Raw genomic sequence first — 6,561 nt, 5'->3', positions numbered from 1 at the left:
TTTAACGTTAACGTTACTTGTGTGAGGTTTGGGCACCGCCTGCTGTCTTACCCTGTTAAATTCACGGAAAGTTTAAAGCGGAGAAAATGTGCATACTATGAACACAAATACATAGAGTGGATAAGTGTGGGCATTAATATCATTGCTGTTTCTGTGTGAGTTTTTTGGTTGTGTGATCGTAGTTCATATACTGTATTTTAAAATCGAGCGCTATCAGCCCGGCTAGCTCAGTCGGTAGAGCATGAGACTCTTAATCTCAGGGTCGTGGGTTCGAGCCCCACGTTGGGCGCACGTCTTTTCCACCTCCAATTTTCCCTATTACGGTCCGATTCAACATCTTAACCGTCTCTTTATAAAGTAAGTATAACTAATAATAAATGTACATTTACTAAATACTACAAGTATTACATATTATCAGACCTAATGAGAGTAACACTGGTAGGATTTCTTGCATCCCTCCAGCATGTCCTGGTCCAGAAAATTTATAGAATAGTAGTAATTTTAAATCATCAGATAATATTAAGAAAAGAGCTGGAACGTTATTATGAACTTTATAATAAAAAAAAACAGAACAACATCTACAGTTGTACTAACCATGTTCAACCAACAGGGGGCAGTAGCTACTGATAAACATGCACATGGTTAGGCCTTAAATATTTTCTTTCTAAAATAACAGATTTTGGACTTAAAACATGTTTTTGATGTATTTAAAGAGGTTATGGCTTTGTTATATAAAAAAAGAAAAGAAATTGTCACTTGAAAGAAATTGTAGGCTATTGTGGATGTCTCTGATAAGATGTTTTACTGTTATTGACAATATTGAGGCCTTGTTCATGAAAGGTGGTAAGTAAATGATAGAAATCTGTATTAACAGGAAAGCTTTTTTTAATTATTTGTGAGGATGCTAGCCTGGACTTCTACTGGTCGTGGTTAAAACACAATATTCTAAGGGAGGGTGCAGGTTTGAGTTTTGCAAGAGACACCTGTTGTTCCAGTCTTTGGGTTTTGCTCTACTTAATTTGAAAACTAAAATGAAGACAAAGATAAACAAGCCAATTACATGGAAAAGTAGGTCACATATGTTTAACTAGATGCTGTTAAACTATTAGTCATGCATGCCTGGCCAAATCTGTGTCAGTGAAAAAGTATGCGGCAAAGAGCTCTTATGGAAGATCAGGCAGTGTTATCACAGGCTATGAAATATTGAATTTTATGAATATGACTGCCAGACAGTCGGCTGGGGGAACATGTCACAGCCACTGAACGATATTGAGATTTTAAATATCAATACATGTGTATGACTGGCTGAAAACAGTTTGTAAAAATTTCAGACGTAAATCAGTTACAGCCAGTAAAACTGCCACTCCATGATATATTTCCAGCATAAAATACAGTAGGCCTAGTGTACTATAGTCTAAATTGTATGTTGTGTGATGAACTATACAAGCAAATAAGATTGTTTGTTCAGATGTCCCCACATATGGCTGTATGATTAAAGATTTTGACTACTTCTTCCTATTTTTTAGATAACAGTGTTAAATTGCAATTCAAAAATCAAGGTTATTTGAAAAATGTCAGTCAGGACTTGTCCAAACAAAAATGTCAACTGGCCATAGCTAATAGCAACACTGGCAACTGATCTAAATATAAATCCCAAATAAATCAAATGAAGCACAAATGTAAGCATTGCATGGATAAGAAAATAAAAGAAATAAATATTCTTGAAAACATGCTCGTTTGTGTTCCTAAGAAGAGAGAAAATCATACAGGTTTGATGAGGATGAGTAAGCTAAATAATGACAGAATTTTTATTTAATTAATTTAATATACTCATTTATATTTTATATTGTTATTTAATTGTTAGAATTCTTACATGTGAAACAAAGCCATTAAATAAAATGGATGACTTTTTACACCGCTATTCAAGAAAAGATTCCATTTTTTATCTCCTTGGTGACAAATCTGATTAACATGAATAATAAAAGTGCTTACAACATAATACCTCATATTACTTTTACTGCCTATAAATTTTTTTCACAAGTTAAGGGCCATTCCACTTAATGGGTGCCATTTGCTTCCAAAAAATATTTTATGTTCTATATTTTTAAAAGACTGAATCTAGTAATATACATATTTAACTATTCAAAATCTGTATCGGTGCAACTCAGGTAACTTTACTTAATTCTTTACATAATTTTAAAGAAGAAGATGGATGCATTTTTCTTAGTCCTGTTACTAAAACTCATATGTCTTTTAAAAAGCATGTTTAAAAATATGTCAACAAATTCTTTCAATTTCCCCTTAGACAGGTGTTTATTTTAAAGAAACTCTTGTGTTTATGGTCAAAAAATATTTATAATTAAAAAATCACTATTTATCTACAGAAGGTGTATTTTTCTGAAGTACACAAACGCATTTTGTAATTTTAAAGTGCTCCTATTATGCCATTTTAAAGGTTGCTAATATTGTTTTATGAGTCTCCTAAAACAGGTTTACATGTATGCAAGGTCAAAAAACACTTAAGTTTTCTCCAACAATAGATTTAATTTGACCTCATTTCTAAATGATGCGTAAACGACTTGCGCGAAGCAGTTCGAAGAATCGGTCTCTCTAAAACAAATTTACTCTCACAGCAGAGGATAGAGCGTCATCTCCACATGACGTAAACCACATGGAAATTTTACTGTGTTTGTGGGCGGGCAAGTTGTTTTGCGACGTAGAATGTGGGCAGATATTATGCAAATGTGTTACTTCGTGACGTATAACCGTAACAGAATAAGATTCAAATTCCTGATGACTCGTTCAGGCGATTGTGAGCCGACTCTCTTTTTTTTTTTTTTAAAGACAATAACTTTATTTATTGTGCACTGTTGGCTTCACAGCTTTGCAGATAGTCTATGTTCACATATAGCTACATGACACACTGCATGAAAGGTCATATTTCAAAAGGCATAATAGGAGCACTTTAAAGGTGACTCAAACCTCAAGCTTATTAATTTTATGTGATGCAATTTATTAAACAATAAATGATTGACCAAACTTAATTTAAAAAAATAGTGGTTTAACTTTATTCTTTTATCATCGGGTCATCGGATGCTAAGTTCACTTTTTCATGTTGTTTGAACATTAATGTGTGTTGGCAGTGTATGTACACATCTACCCTATGATGATAAAAATCCATGCAGTGGTTTTTAATTAATCTGTAAAAATACATAATTGCCACAGGACAGAAACCGCAGGTACATTTTCTTTCATACTTGAAGGAATGTAATATAAAACAACAATGCAGGAACAATCATATGTTTTCTCTGGGCAAAAACATTGTCTCAGTGTGGATAGAAGGCCAAAACGTTGAGAAAAAGATTAATATAGATGTAGCCTAATATCTACATTAATAAATCACTCATTCCTGTTACTATTATTCAGTTACTATATATAAATATATATGAGTATATGAGTAACAGGACTGAAAGTAACAGGATTGAGATTTTAAGGATAACATTAGCAAATGGATATAATATAGCCACATGGAGTACATACTAATAGTATGAGGATACTCAGCAAATTATAATGATTCACCAAAGATTTGTATTTTTAAAATAAACAAGTTACATCTAAGAAATAATTTAGGTAACAGGACAGAATATTTATAATGACACACCCAGCCACCATTACAATATCATCAAATCTACAGAAAAGCAAATGAGACCACATGCTTTCAGTCATTTCATTGCCTTCAGAAGATCCAGATGTTGTAATATTATGTTGAAAATGTGTCTTGTGGAATTTTCCCAGTTTTTCAGAGGGGGGAATGTGTTAGGGTAACAGGATTGAGTGAAAACCTGGGGACACGACTAAAATAATAAAATGTGTATTTTATGTAAAAAATATATTTAAATCATAGGATATGGAGGTACACAAAAATGCAAAACAAAAATTATTTCTGAAGGATTTTAAACATTATATTTCATGTGAAAGTGTAGCATTAGACACTGGGGACATCATTTTTCATCATTTTTTAATTAAATATTTTAAATTTGCAGTTATATTAATGTGCAGGACACTTTGCTTAATAATAAAATGTACTTTATAGTTAATTTTTATGCATATTTGTACATATAATGTCCTGGGGACAGAAATGGCACCCATTCGGTGGAATGACCCTTAAACAATAACAGTTTTGTTAAATCCACGGTTTTCCCGTGGAATTGGGCTACTTTACACTGTTGCCGCAGGTTGTTTTTCATGTCCGCGGGTTGAAGCGACACAAATAAGGTGATATTTATCCCCTGGAATGCTAATTTTATCAGGGGAACCCATCCAAAAAAACGTGTAATTTACTCTCAAAACGCGATTTTTAATGGGGGACCCCTCTCGAAACGCAATTGGGCTCATTTTGAGTCGCAGTTGGGCGGGTTTTGTTGTAAAAACCTGGCAACCCTGCGCAATAATGAGATCAAAACACAGAAAGGTCTTGTATAAAAGCTTGAGCATTTGGTCCATTATATGTATGCACTACATTTAATCTCCAGCAGAGGTCCCTCCAACAACGACTCTAAATCTGACCGACCATGTGCTTCCTGTTGCTCTACTGAATAGGCTGTTTCATCTGACCTAAAGTGTGTTTTCAGACATTTTTGCTTGGCCATGAAGCTTGGCTCCATTCAGATTTGCTAGTCTGAAAAAACATCAAATATTCAGGCAAAGACATAAACATACATATATGCATGCAAAAAATGCATATGAACTCACAGCATGAGCCTACAAGTCTGGTTTTGACACTTGTTAACATGTTTAGATGTGTGATAGATCAGATTTCATAGCTAAATGTGATTTTTATCATGTGAGCCTTGCCTTCTGCGTGATCTACCCTGTCAACACTTATTTTACCACTCAACACATATAATAACAGCTAAATGAATTTAAACAAAGCACTCTCAGCCTAAACTCTGAGGCTGTCAAATGCTGAGAAACAGTCTTTGCCTAGATATAATTGCATTAATGAATTCTCTCACAGAAATTAGATTACAGAATCACTCCAGACATTTACATGTGATTACATATCATTGAAATTTCTGTGCTTTTTAAATATCACTTTGCTTTTATGCCTTCTTTTATCTCATCAGGCTTCACAGCTTGTCATTCCAAGCGTGTTTATCTGAAACAGAGATGCGCCCCTGTCAGATACGCACTTGATCTGCCGAGAAGGACCGTGGCATCAGTGCAGAGCTGTGAACTTCTTCTCCGTGTCCATGACGCATCCCCTCCTCCATTAGCCATCATGACAAGGGGGGTTAGGAGGTGGTCGGTGTGGGGGGAGGAGCTCTTTTGTCCTGAGCGGCGTTGTGGCTAATCTAAAGACCTGTGATGGACGCCTCTCTGGCGGCACAGGCCGCTGGACTCCACCCCTGAGAGGAGCGGGGAGGATGGGGGATCGCGTGAGAGGGCACGGGGGGAGGGGCGGAAGGAGGAGAAGGAGGAGGCGAGGGCTGGGGGAGGGGGGAAGGTCATTAGTCAGCATGGCGAAAAGGAGAACAGCAGGACACAGTGCCACACATTACAGCCCCACCACCTCCTGCATTGTCCTCCCTCACAGGCCAAATGACTGCTGGAGGATCCACCGAGTTAAGTTTCTAATCTCTCGCGAGGGGGTTGGTGCGCTTCTTTTGTTGTGGTAATCTAGAGTCTTGGGCAGGTAAAGTATGTAACACATGTAAATGAATGAGAGCGGAGGAGGAGATGGGGACGTTTGATTTAAGATTAGATGTCCAGCCAATTATATGTATTGGGACTCTGTGATGTGCTCTATCTTTAGATTTCTATAGGCCGCCCCTGTGTGCGTGACAGCGAAGAGTAAATGCAATATTTTTGCGGCTCCATCAAAAGTGACCTTTACTGCTCAGCATGGCACCACAGCAACAGACACCTGCTGTTCCAGTCCTCGAAGAGCCGCTAGGCCATCAAACCACACGTCTCTCGTGGCAGACACCCTCAAAGAACCTGATTTGTGATTTAGAAAGGTATTTTACTAGTGTGGTGGTTGTTTCGAAGAGTGTGGTTAAAAGTAAACTTGATGTGGCGTCGACGACGCCGCTGGCTAGAGTTTGGATGTTGATTCTTAACCGTCTCAGTAGAGCGTCTATGTGCAGGCAGCAGCCAGAACTCAGGGCACAGACGCGGTCCAGACTCGCGGCTGGGTTTGTGTGTCAAGCTGATAAGAGATGCAGCTGGAGGGGAACCAGGCTCACTTGGTCAAAGACAACGGCAGAAGATGCCAGAACACAGGAACAGATGAATGAGGTCATTGAAAAGTAGTAAAAAACAAAGAACTATATCAAGATGGTTTATTCTGAGTAACATTACAAAGAGGTTCTCAACTGGATTTGCTTGAGAACCCATATCTTACTTTGGTGACAGACCCAAAGCTGTGTATTGCATGAAAAAAAAAAAAATTCCTGATACTTTACTCACCCCCATGTCATCCAAGCTGTTCATCTCTTTCTTTTTCAGCTGAAAAGAAATCACGATTTTTGAGGAAACCATTCCAGGATTTTTCTCCAT

At 37.1% G+C, this 6,561-nt stretch overlaps 1 non-coding gene across 1 annotated transcript; it reads left to right on the top strand.

Annotated features, from left to right (window-relative positions):
• Positions 1–216: 216 nt before the first annotated feature.
• Positions 217–289, top strand: trnak-cuu (transfer RNA lysine (anticodon CUU)). The gene has a single exon. It is a non-coding gene; the product is annotated as a tRNA-Lys (tRNA).
• Positions 290–6,561: the final 6,272 nt, after the last annotated feature.

This window comes from Labeo rohita, chromosome 2 (genome assembly GCF_022985175.1).
Source record: "Labeo rohita strain BAU-BD-2019 chromosome 2, IGBB_LRoh.1.0, whole genome shotgun sequence".
NCBI lineage: Eukaryota > Metazoa > Chordata > Actinopteri > Cypriniformes > Cyprinidae > Labeo > Labeo rohita.
Note: the sequence above shows the minus strand (reverse complement) of the source record. Positions and strands in the feature narration are given on the sequence as shown.